The sequence below is a fragment of the Chionomys nivalis genome, chromosome 2 (genome assembly GCF_950005125.1).
Source record: "Chionomys nivalis chromosome 2, mChiNiv1.1, whole genome shotgun sequence".
In the NCBI taxonomy this organism is placed as follows: Eukaryota; Metazoa; Chordata; class Mammalia; order Rodentia; family Cricetidae; genus Chionomys; species Chionomys nivalis.
The window spans coordinates 121530541-121543640 of record NC_080087.1 but is presented as its reverse complement, the minus strand read 5'-3'; the positions used below and the strand labels follow the sequence as shown (position 1 = coordinate 121543640).

Sequence of the window (13100 nt, the reverse complement as noted above, 5' to 3'; positions counted from 1 at the left end):
TTTTTTTTTAACTTTGACACTTTATGCAGATGGATGTTTTGCCTGCCTATGTATATGCACCACTTGAGTGCCTGATGCCAGTGTAGGCCAGAAGAGGGCACAAGATCCCCGGGGAACTGCAATTACAGACATTGTAAGCCATAGTGTGGGTGCTGGGAATTGAACCTGGGTCCTCTGCATGAGCGGTTAATGCTCTTAACTTATAAGCCACCATTCATCCTGAATCATTTCTTCCAGAATTCTTTTTATTATTTTTTTTTTATTTTTTTTCCAGAATTCTTTTTAAAAGCAAGGTCAGTATGTAGTCCAGGATGGCCACAAACTCAATCTTCCTGCCTCAGTGTTTTGAGAACTAGAATTACAGGCAGATGCTACCATATTCAGATTAAGACCGCTTTGAGGATCGGTTCTCCTGAAAGACCTTTGCTAGTCTCCTGTGGTTACATTCGAACATCCAGGTCTGTATTATGTTGGACTCCTAAAGTCTCAACGTTTATGAAGAACATGATTTAGATAAATGTTTTCATTTATGGGAGCCCTGTTTCTATCAGAGTCACATGGCTTTAATGGCATCTGTGTAATGGGAACTTCCTGACAAAGCTTTTTTGGGGGAAGGTGCGGGGTGTGTGTGTCAGGCAACATTGCCTCCTCCTGGTGGAACTTCCAGATTCTTGAGTCAAGTCCTTCAAGTGCATGGCACCAGGAATCTTTTGGATGTCCATATTTAGGGACTTGGTTAATACTAAGCAGTCTTGTACTTTGGGCTGGGAGATGTGGCAAACATCAGACTCTAGGCAGGAACTGCAGCCCCCACTGCCACTCGAGAGCTCATCAACAGGAGAATGAGACCTTGCTGGGGATGGGATGGGGCACCAAGCACCAGACAAAGCAGATGGAAGAACCTTACTTGGAATCGCATGAGACTGGGCATGGCCATGCTATCCTTAGTACATCCCCAGGGGATGAGGTGAGAAAAAGTTCTTTATAGGTTTTCTCACCTCCAGTGGAGAAAAGGACTCCGGGTAGGAGGAGGGGAGCATAGAACACAGGCCAGTCTCAGAGAGGCAGATATTGAAATGGGAAGGACCTGGCAGGACGCACAGGGAGATCTGGGCAGTTACAGGAGAGTGCACGCTAAAGGATTTCAGTTAAATCCTATCAAGGCAGGCAGAACAAATTTCTATTAGAAGGCAAGATGGTGGTGACCCTTGCAGGGGGGCGCATGACTAGAAGGGGGGCGTGACCAGGCTCTGGAAACTGGTATTGCTATCCATACTGTGTTCATTTTGAGAAAACTTAGACACCCTTAAGATTTGCATACTTTTCTGTACGTTATTATATTATGTATAATATAATATATAATTATATTATATTAATAATTAATATATATTATATATTAGTGTACGTTAGTGACTCTAATATATAATTGTTTGGGGAAAAGAAGATAGACAGCCATGTCCTTATTCAAGGCCTTTGAAGTGACACCATTTCTGAGAAGAGCTGAGTGGGTTGGAGGTGACGACCAGCTGGTGTCTGGCCTGATTTTTTTTTTTTTTTAATTTCTTCTTCCATTCATTCTCTTGTGGTTTTAGCACTTCCCACACCAAATACAACACGTTAAGGGGAGGGAAATGAGTTAGTAGCTTTAGTTGCCGTTTATTGAAAGCTTACTATGAAATAAACATGGAGTGTTCATCGAACCCAATAGTTCTATGATAAATTATTATTATTATTGCACGAATCAGCAGAAGAACACATCTCAGAAAGGTTGAGCAAAAAGCTTCTGGATTTTCATGAGTTCCTGAGGCTGTGGGGATGCAAATCTGGTCAACGGCATTCCCTAGAAATCTAAGAGGTGGAGAGACCTGTTGACCATGCCGCCATACTATAGAAATGAGGTCTTAGAGATGCCGTGGGACAGAGTTTAAATTTCGGCAGCCGTCTGCGGGCCTCGGCAGATTCCTTCACTCTTGGGAGCCTTTTAATTTGCCCAGCTGCGTAACAAGAGTAGTAAAAATAAGTAAGTAAATAAATAAATACATAAAATAAGTACATAATGTATTTCTCTAGGGGTTACTGTGGGGTCTGAATTACACCAGTATGGTGCACATAACCTCAGATCTCAGGTCACCACCTCGTCCCTCGCCTCCGAATGCGACTCTTTAGTTGCTCTCTGAAATGGACCAACGGCTCTAGTAACCTTGTTCCTGCTAATACAAAACGGCAAGGAGAGAAGCTGCGACCCCAGGATCCAGCCCAAGCAGCACAGCGGGTCGGTGACCCGGGTTGACTCCGGCGGACGAGTCGACTTGCTCTCGCGAGATCTAGCGAGAGTCCCGGCTCCCAGTGCGGAAGTGGGAGGCGGGCCCTGCGGGGCTCGCTCCTCTTGAAAGCTGGCGGGATCCGGCCGAGCACTGGGTCGCTTGGCTGGAGTGGAGGTGGGCCTGCGAAGACCTGGCGGCGTGGGGTTGGGCTCCTGCAGCTCCTGTGGGCCTCCCACCAGCGCCTTTTGCCTTGTGTAGAGCCAGGGTGGAGGAGTGGGGGGAGAGGGCAGGTGGCTGGCCTTCTGCACCCTCTGTCTCCCAGGCCGCTTCAGGGGCCGTGGAAGGAGCCTTAACTACGCTCAAACGGTCATATTTGTAGACAATAAAATGTAAGTAGTTCAGATCTATTGTGACCGCTGAATTCGGGATATGGGGACCTTGGAGTGTTCTATGGGCGATTCGGAGGAGTTTAGTGGGGTGTATTTATGTAGCTAGTATGCATGCCTGGAGGGATAGCCTCTAATCCACTCTGCTGGGAATTATAAACCCGACTTGAATATGCCTGAAGTCATTTGGACCTAGGATGCCTGGCATCTGAAGAATTGCATAATATAAAAGATTAGTTATTACACAAAGTAGTATGAATTTCTTGATATCATAACTCTTAGAGATAAGAAGCCTGAAAAAGATTTTCCACAAATCAACAACTATCCTGAAATAATAATCCAAGCTAGCAAGTTTGTAAGTCCCCACCTTTTCTTTAGTGTTCTGGTTATTATAGGAGTTGTCTGCAATTTAGGCAATTGCAGAAATAATTTGTTTAAAAATTTTTTAAAAATTCTTTGACAGCCTTATACATGTACTGGCTGGTTTTTATGTTAACTTGACACAAGCTGGAATTTTGGAGGCGGGAACCTCAAATGAGAAAATGCCTCCACCAGATTGGCTATGGTGGTGCATTTTCTTGATTGTTGATTGATGTGAGAGGGGCCAGCTCACTGTGGGCTTGGTGGCCCTCCATGCTGTGAGAAGGGCTGAACAAGCCACAGAACAAATCTAAGCAGCATCCTCTATGGCCTCTGCTTCAGTTCCTACCTCCTCGACGGTCCCTGACGATGGACTACCCCAGTGGTTCTCAGTCTTCCTAATGCTGCGACCTTTTATCACAGTTTCTCATGCTGTGGTGACTCCCAACCATAAAATTATTTTTGTTGCTACTCCATAACTGATTTTGCTACTGTTATAAATCATTAATGTAAATGCCTGCTATGCAGGGACATTTGATATCCAACCTCTATTGAATTGAAAGGGTTGTTTGACCCAAAGGTGTCACGACCCCACAGGCTGAGAGCCACTGGGCTACAAGCTGTACGAGGAAATAAACCCTTCCCCAAGATGCTTTTGTCTTGTTTTGTTTTCAATCGCAGCAATAAAAATGCTAAGACTCCTGTATCTAATGTATTCTTATCATGCACACCCCATTCCCCCCACGTATCCCCCTTCTGAAACTTTCACAAATTTCTCTCCCATTTCATATATTAAAGAAAAAGTAACCTAATAAGTTTAATTAGGGTGACCTTCATGTGCATGGCATGGGCTTTGTACTGGTTCGCGGTCAACTTGCCAGTGGCTACTACTAATCCCAAATATGCAGGGTGAAAAACCACCAACCCAAATCATATTGGCCAAATTAATTAAAGCAAGCTCCTTTTAAATTTGTATACATGGGCTGCCTTCCCCTAAGGTGGCATTCATGAGGTCAGCATTGGACATGGGGAAGATAAAGGTTTTGGGGGTTTGTTTTTAAATTTTTTATTTATTTTTTTCACATGCATTGGTGTTTTGTCTGCATGTATGTTTGTATGAGGGTGATGGCTCCCTAGAACTGGAGTCACAGGTAGCTGTGATCTGCTATGTGAGTGATGGGAATTGAACCTGGGTCCTCTGGAAGAGCAGCCAGCGTTCTTAACTACAGAACTGCCTCTCCAGCTCCAAAAATAAGGGGCTCAGGGGTAGGGGGTTCCCAAATGAGAGATTTGACAAGCAAACAGGCAGGGTTACAGGAGCAGAACATAACAAGGTAGACATAGACACCTTGAAACAAAGGCACGGTTGCTAGGTGGTCATAACAGCTTTTTGAAACAAAGACTTGATTGCCATTTCCTGGAGCAGGCGATACAGAACCATTTGTAGTTAAGGTTACAGGTGGTACAGAGCCCAGTCCTTGAGAAACAGATGTAGTCATAAGCAGGAATAGGTTCAGTTTGTCTTTACTGTGAGATGGCTTTCAAGTCTAAGATGGAGGCAGGCTGGTTCATCACAGCACTCCTCCCATGCTTTGGGTGTGACCTCCTCCCATCCCTCTCCTCCGTAGTGTGCCCTAAGCTTTGCAGGTGGAGGTGGGGCGTATGTAGCGGTCTCCTTTAGGACTGAGCACTCCACAGCCTAATCTTAGTCTCAGCTGTTTGACCAGTTACAAATCTCGGCATTAACTGCACCATGTAGAAAGAAGCTTTGTGACCAAGGCTGTAAGCAGTACTAACCTATGGTGTGCTCAACAGTTTTGGTTCAACCTGACACAAGCTAGAGCCGTCAGAGAGGAGAAACAGCCTCCAGAAGATCAGGCTACAGGCAAGCCTGTAAGGCATTTTCTTAATTACTGATTGATGGGGGAGGGCCCATCCATTGTGGGAGGACACACGTCCTAGCTGGTGGTCCTGTGTCTATAATAAAGCAGACTTAGCAAGTCATGAGGAACAAGCCAGTAAGCAGCACCCCTCCATGGCCTCTGCATCGCTCCTGCCTCTACGTTCCCGCCTTGTCCTGACTTCCGTCATGGTGTTTTATCACAAAAATGATAACCCTAACTAAGACATATGGCTATAGACAAATATTTAGAAGGTAGTTTGACAGCATGTCTATTTCACAGAACAACAACAGTAGTCCCTCCTTGGGTCTATGACTCCCTAGCCGTAGGTCGAACTAGATTTATAGTACCAAGCATAAATATCCCCCTGTGGAAGAAGCCTCACATCCAACTGAACAGTAGTTGATTATCCCATAATGTTCATGCCAGTATTTCACTAGAGGGAAATCTATAGTTATACGTAACTTTTATTAGTTTTATTATAAGTTGTTTGTATCTTGTTGATGCAGAACACATCAAATGGGGGGAACGCGAGTCAAATAATCCCAAGCTAACTCCAAATAGAGTATACTAAGGTTTTTCTTTATTAAAAAAGGAAACTCACGGAACAAGAACCGGGGGGGGGGGGTATACCCAAAGCCACGCCTCAACCTGGTTCAGCCTCTCCCCATCATCTTGTTGATGTTACTAACTGTTGGTCCTTTCACTCCACTGAGATAGACATTGTAGTTAGAAATGTGTGAGGTGCATATTTATAATGGACTTGGGAGAGAGAAGCAGGAAGTTAAAGGCCGGATACATAGTGAATTTAAGGCCACCATGGGCTACATGAAACCTGCCTTAGAAGAGGAGGAGGAGGAGGAAAGAAACACATGAATAACTTGTGGGCCGGTAGGCAAACATTATTCCAGTGCTGACGATCCCTGGTCTTTAAGCACTCAAGGTCCAGGGGCTGGACTCCAAAAAGCTCTAAGCCCTGAGAGCTAAAGGTTCTATGCTACAGAATTAGAAATTTATGGCTCCGGGCACATCCTGAGGGCTGAATGTTCTGGCTTTTAAGCCCTGACGCTTGGCAGCCATTGTAAACTGGTGACATCGGTAGCAATGAGAGTCAGTGATCGGGAGCAGCGAGCAGTCAAAGGCAGTGGCCGCTGTTCTTGAACAGGGCTCAGACGCTGCCACCCTTGGGCTCTACAGTGACAAGTGTTGGAGATCCTTGACCCTTAAAACTTGGCAGCTCCCTGGTGACCAGGGCCTGTGACTTCTTGTCCTTAAGCTCTTTGCAGCCCTCCGTACCTCTCCAACACCTGTTTCCCTCAGTTTCTGGCCTGACCACTATCTATCACTCTGACCACCTTCTCACAGCTACTGCCGCTGTTGCTGCTGTGACTGCTGGACCACTAACACCTCTCCACTTCTGTCGTCCTCTCCCTGGTACAAGCTCAGCTTATTTTGTTAACTATAGAGATCAAAGACAAGCAAGGAAAGGACACCAAAGAGAAGCTTTAGTGGGCCTCATGTTAGCATGGTGTAGAGGGGCAGCGCAGGGAGATGTCTACCTAGTGACTCACAGAGTTAGTCTAAGGGCCTGCTTATGCAGCTAGAGGTCTGGTAGGTACTTTCCTCATTGTGACTAGTATCTGATAGAAACAGAGGAGGGAGATTTGGCTCATGATTTCCAAAGGAAATCCCTTGTGTATGCACTTGTACCAGCTGTCATTCTTTCCTTACACCCCCAGGGAAATGCTCTCTTTTTGCCTGAGTGGAAATGGCTGTAGGTCACTCAGAGTTTACTAAGGCTTGGGATCGTAAAAAGTTTGGTGCAAGCTGAGGTAGTCACAGAAAGGATAGTGTCTTCTAGCGCTGAAGCTGTCCGCCTGCAGTAAGCAACACTGATTGCCATGCAGCTTCCTCAAGGTACCAGTGGAGTGTTCAACATTGCTAGCTCTGGCTTGAAGTCAGTCTGCCTGGCGGCTTGGACAGCAGTCCTTCGCCCAAGAGAGCAGAAATACCAGGAAAGGGCGTAAAACTATCAACTAGAACCTCGTATTGTCCCAATCTCCATCTTAGCTTTTTAAAAGGAAAAGTAGAATGCTTATAATAAAAGCTCATTGCCAATATTTTTAGCAGCAATTTAACATTGTCTCACCAGGGCCCTAACTGCTTAGCAGCTACCCCAGTATCCCAGCGAGAGGTGGTCCTTTCTAACCTGCCTCATTGTGATTGGTTTAAAAAATAGTGTTTATAAAGGTATCTATATATAGAAAAAACATAGCATATATAGGAATTGGCATTATGTGCAGTTTCAGGAACCATTGGGGTTGCAGAATATCCCCTGGGGCGATAACCACAAGATCTTGTGAAAGCTACAGGATAACCCATTGGGTTCTGGGTGAAGACCCAGTGAGGATGGTGGACCAGAAACCAGAGGCCTTGAACCAGACCAGAGACTCACTGCAGTAGACATTTGAGAAAAACTGATAAGAAAAGAAGCGTGTTCTACAGCACACTGAAGCCTCCATCACCACCAGGACTACAAAGAGGTGTTAGGTATGGCACACTGAAGCCTCCATCACCACCAGGACTACAGAGAGGTGTTAGGTATGGCACACTGAAGCCTCCATCACCACCAGGACTACAGAGAGGTGTTAGGTATGGCACACTGAAGCCTCCATCACCACCAGGACTACAGAGAGGTGTTAGGTATGGCACACTGAAGCCTCCATCACCACCAGGACTACAGAGAGGTGTTAGGTATGGCACACTGAAGCCTCCATCACCACCAGGACTACAGAGAGGTGTTAGGTATGGCACACTGAAGCCTCCATCACCACCAGGACTACAGAGAGGTGTTAGGTATGGCACACTGAAGCCTCCATCACCACCAGGACTACAGAGAGGTGTTAGGTATGGCACACTGAAGCCTCCATCACCACCAGGACTACAGAGAGGTGTTAGGTATGGCACACTGAAGCCTCCATCACCACCAGGACTACAGAGAGGTGTTAGGTATGGCACACTGAAGCCTCCATCACCACCAGGACTACAGAGAGGTGTTAGGTATGGCACACTGAAGCCTCCATCACCACCAGGACTACAGAGAGGTGTTAGGTATGGCACACTGAAGCCTCCATCACCACCAGGACTACAGAGAGGTGTTAGGTATGGCACACTGAAGCCTCCATCACCACCAGGACTACAGAGAGGTGTTAGGTATGGCACACTGAAGCTTCCATCACCACCAGGACTACAAAGAGGTGTTAGGTGTGGCACACTGAAGCCTCCACTGCCATCAGGACTAACCAAGGCCTGCTAGGTATGGCACATTGAAACCTCCACTACCACCAGGACTACAGAGAGGTGTTAGGTGTGGCACATTGAAGCCTCCATCACCACCAGGACTAACCAAGAGCTATTAGGGAAGCAGGAAGGAAGGAAAAGCAAAGAGATTTTGTTGTTGTTGTGTGTTTTGTTTTTGTTTTGTTTTGTATTTTGTTTTCGCTTGCTTGCTTTGATTTGTTTCCTTATGGGGGTGTGTGGCAGGGATGAGGGGAGGATGGGGACCAGGAGGTGAACTGAATTGGGGTCCATGATGTGAAACTCCCAAAGAGTCAATAAAGAATATATATATATATATATATATATATATATATATATATCACATATATTATGTGATATATTGATATATTGCTGCAGGAGCTTTCCTCTCCTTCAGCCAATAGTCGCTGAGATACCAGCCCACTGGGGCGTGGTCTTTTTCCTCTCTAAAAAGCAGCGGCAGCCCTCTGCTCCAGCGACTAGAGTCCTTTCCTGGCTGTCATGTAGGACGGTGTTCTGTAAGTTTTTTCCCCTCAAATAAATAACCCTTTGAATCCAAGCTGGTGTGGGATTGTTTCACGCTTTATCTGGCACCCATGGGCACGAACCCATGACCCTGAGATTAAGAGTCTCATGCTCTACCGACTGAGCTAGCCGGGTGGCTGGGAGCTGGGCAGGACACAGCCCGCTCCCCCTCTTACAACAATATATATCATATATGTCACTATATATATGAATATCCCCTGAGGATATTGCACTGCAGCAATAACACATTTTGATCAGTCGTGCAAGAGGAAAGATTGAATGAGCTTTCTATTTTCTCCATAGGAAACAATGTAAAATTGTGGTTGTTAAAGAGTCATTAAAGATGGGGCCTAGAAAGAGGACTCGGAGGCTAAGAGCTCTTCTTGCTCCTCTGAAGGAACTGAGTTTGGTTTCCAGCATCCACACTGGGCAACTCACATCTGCCTGCAACTTCCAGCTTCAGGGAATTCAGTGCCCTCTTCTGGCTTCCATGGGTATCTGCACACACTCACACGGGGACACACAGAAACACACACACACAAATAATAATAAATATTAAAAAAGAATCATTGAATAATGCATAGCTTAGCCAGTGGGGTGCAATTGTCCCAGGTGCTTGAAAAGCTAAGTCAGTAGGCTCACTTACTTGAGCCTTGGAGTCGGAGCCTAGCCTGAATGACGTAGCCAGATCCTGTTTTAAACAAAGATTGTGTGAATTTTTGTTATATATTAACTTTCAGGTTTTGGGATTTGGATGTAATTTTTCCCCCATTATAAGTAAACATTCACATTTATATCTGTTTTTGTATTTGTGTTTATATTCTTTTTTCTCTTATTTCCCCAAGATGGTTTCTCTGTGTAGCCCTGGCTGTCCTAGAACTTGCCATGTAGACCAGGCTGGCCTTGAACTCAGAGATCCTCCTGCCTCTGTTTCCTGAGAACTGGGGCTGCAGGTATGTGCCACCACTGCCCAGCTATATTCCATTTCTTTGGGGTTTATTGGAATTCTGAGTTCTGGTCTCAGAAAATCTAAATCTCCCCTTGCGTAGTTGCCATCTCCTGGCAATTCTGGCTAGGACAGGGCAGGCGTCTGCCTCCTCATTCCTGAGATGATGGACGCCCAGAGAAGTTACATTGCTTGCTTGTGGTTTTGCCTGTGGCTGGAAAAACCTCAGCTAGAAGCCAGTCTTTTCAGTTCTCAGGTCAAACATTTAGTCGCACGAGTGGCAAGCACCTTATTCTAGAACTTCCCGCTGTCTGCTTGTCCCATGTTGGGTTCTAGGTTGTACGGTTCCAAAGAGGCAGGGTAAGGCTACAAGGGAGCTAGCGGCGTTTCTGTCATTTGCGGCCTCCCTTTGTCCTCCTGCCTCCTCTACCGAAGGAAGGCATCTGGTGGGAGCTGAGAACGACAGTCATGGATCCTCCTCTGTTCTTGAACAGACTCTGAATGGACCGGTGAGCAGAGCCGGCTGGGCGTGAATATTCATAGGAACATGTCTTTGTTACTTTTTAAGCCAAGTATATTTTGGGGCTGTTTCCCTGGAGACACAGGGCGGAAGGAGAGGCCTTGCTGAGAGTAGTGTAGTTTTGTGGGTGACACTTGCCTCCCACCCCACTCCAGTCAGTCTCACGCTCCACCTGGACTGATTTTTCCGAGGTCACTAACTTTTCTTTGTGGCAGAGTCCAACTTTTTAAGCCCCAGTCTTTGTCTCTTTCTCCTGCTGTCAGTGTTCTTTTCAAATGTAAATCTGATCCACCTTCCCTGAAAGCCCTTCTGCGGCTCGGTGCTGTTTTCTCTGGAGACTGAACAATTGGGTGCAGACTCCCAGAGTCATCCCAGTCCACACGCTGTTCCTTCTCCGCTGAAGGATGAACCAGGCTCTTTCCTGACGTGGGGCTTTTGCACGCATTCCTTCAATCGCTATTTTGTTTGTACTCACCACTGTTTGCCAGACCTTGTTTCGGTGTTGGAGTTACAACCGCAGGCTGTTATTATAGAGCAGTCAGGACGGGTAAGATTTGGGGTGAGGACCAAGCCTGATAGCTGTTGACAGGTCCCCAGGACCCACATGGTGGAAGGAGGGAACTTAAGGGAACTCTCTCTCTCTCTCTCTCTCTCTCTCTCTCTCTCTCTCTCACACACACACACACACACACACGAATAAATACATGTGAAGTAAGAAAGAAAAATAGGCAAAATTCAAAATCCTTATCATTTTGGAACTTTTTCTTTTCGAGATAGGGTTTTTCTGTGTATATCTGACTGTCCTGGAACTCACTCTGTAGACTAGGCTGGCTTCAAACTCACACAGATCTGTCTGCTTCTCCTCTGCCTCCTGAGTGCTGGGATTAAAGGCGTGCACCACCATCATACAACTTTTTTTTTTTAAGTTTGGAATTTACTGATATTTAAATAACAACTTTATTGACATATAATTCCCATACTATAAAACTTATTTAAAGTATACATGCAGTTCAATTTAGAACATTCAATTTGGCAGCTACAATTTGAGAATGTTGTTTCCACCAGAAACTTTGTACTCATTAATAGTGTTTTATTATGGGATTGATTGATATGGGAAGGCCTAGTCATTGTGGATGGTGTCACCCCTGGACAGGTGATTCTGGGGAGCATAGAAAAGCAAACTGAGCAAGTCATGGGGAGCAAGTTAGTAAGTAGAACTCCTCCAGGGTCTCTGCTTCAGTTCCTACCTTAACTTCCCTTCCTGATGCCCTGGAATCCAGGCTTGTAAACCAAACAAACTCTTTCCTTCCCGAGTTACTTCTGGTCATGGTGCTTTATCACAGCAATAGAAAGCTTATCAGTTTGTTGACATTTCTCAAAAGAAAAAGAAACAACTTTCAGTTAATTGATTTTAACTATTATTTTAAATTTCTCCCTATTGAATTTAGAATTGCTTGAATCTGATATATCTATACTGAGGTTTGATCTTTCCTATTTTTATTTATTATTAATATTATTTATTTTCAAGACAGGGTCTTGATTTGTAGCTCTGGCTGTCCTGGAACTCACTATACAGACCAGGCCAACCTTGAGTTCACAAAGATCCACCTGCCTCAACCTCCTGAGTGCTGGGATTAAAAGCCAATGTCAACATAACTGGCACTTTTCTATGTTTAAAGCTTATTGATTTTTCCTTCTATTCCTCATTTAGTTTTCTTTTCTTTCCAATTTTACTTGTTTCTTATCTTCTGCTGGAAGCTAGTATTGATTTGACACCTTTTAAAATTTTACAGGTGCTGGAGCTGAGATGTAGCTGGCTCGGTAGAGTGATTGCCTAGCATTCACAAAGCTCTGGTATCAATTCCCAGCACCATTCAAAACCCAGCTGTGGCTCTTCCGGTCTCTTTGGCCTCGGCGGCAGAAGCAAGATGACGAAAGGAACGTCATCCTTCGGAAAGCGTCGCAACAAGACGCACGCGTTGTGCAGCCGCTGTGGCTCTAAGGTCTACCACCTTCAGAATCTACCTGTGGCAAATGCGGCTACCCGGCCAAGCGCAGGAGAAAGTATAACTGGAGTGCCAAGGCCAAGAGACGAAACACTACCGGGACTCGGCGGGTGCGGCACCTAAAAATTGTCTACCGAAGATTCAGACATGGATTCCGTGAAGGGACAACCCCTAAACCCAAGAGGGCAGCTGTTGCAGCATCCAGTTCATCGTGAGGATTTCAATCTGTCATAAAATAAATGTTCTGGTTTCCAAAATTAAAAAAAAACCAAAAACCCAGCTGTGGTAGCACAAACCTATACCAGCTCTCAGGAAACAAAAGCAACAGGATATAAAGTTCAGAGTTATCCTTGGCCACATAGTAAGTTAAAGGATAGCGTAGTCTACACGAAACCCTATCTCAAAAACAGACAAACAAATGAGCAACGACAGCAATAACGGGCTCTGCACTGTGCTTCCAGCAATGACTCACATATGTGAATGAGTCATGTTTTCTTTTATATTTTATTTATTTCTTTGTTTGCTTATTTCGAGATAGTGTCTCACTTTATAGCCCTGGCTGGCTTTATACTTCAGTTCTCCTGCCTCATACGCCTCACGAGTGCTGTGGCTGTGCTGTGTGGCAAATGCCTCGTTCATGTTTCCACTTTTACTCATCCAGAATACTTTATAATTTCCCTTCCAAGTTTTTGTTTCACTCACTAGCTAGTTATAAATACACTATTGCGCCGGGCGGTGGTGGCGCACGCCTTTAATCCCAGCACTTGGGAGGCAGAGGCAGGCGGATCTCTGTGAGTTCGAGACCAGCCTGGTCTACAAGAGCTAGTTCCAGGACAGGCTCCAAAACCACAGAGAAACCCTGTCTCGAAAAACC

General features: G+C 45.4%; 1 pseudogene; it reads left to right on the top strand.

Annotated features, from left to right (window-relative positions):
* Nucleotides 1-2445: 2445 nt before the first annotated feature.
* Nucleotides 2446-12865, top strand: LOC130869955 (60S ribosomal protein L37-like; annotated as a pseudogene).
* The last annotated feature ends 235 nt before the right edge of the window (nt 12866-13100 follow it).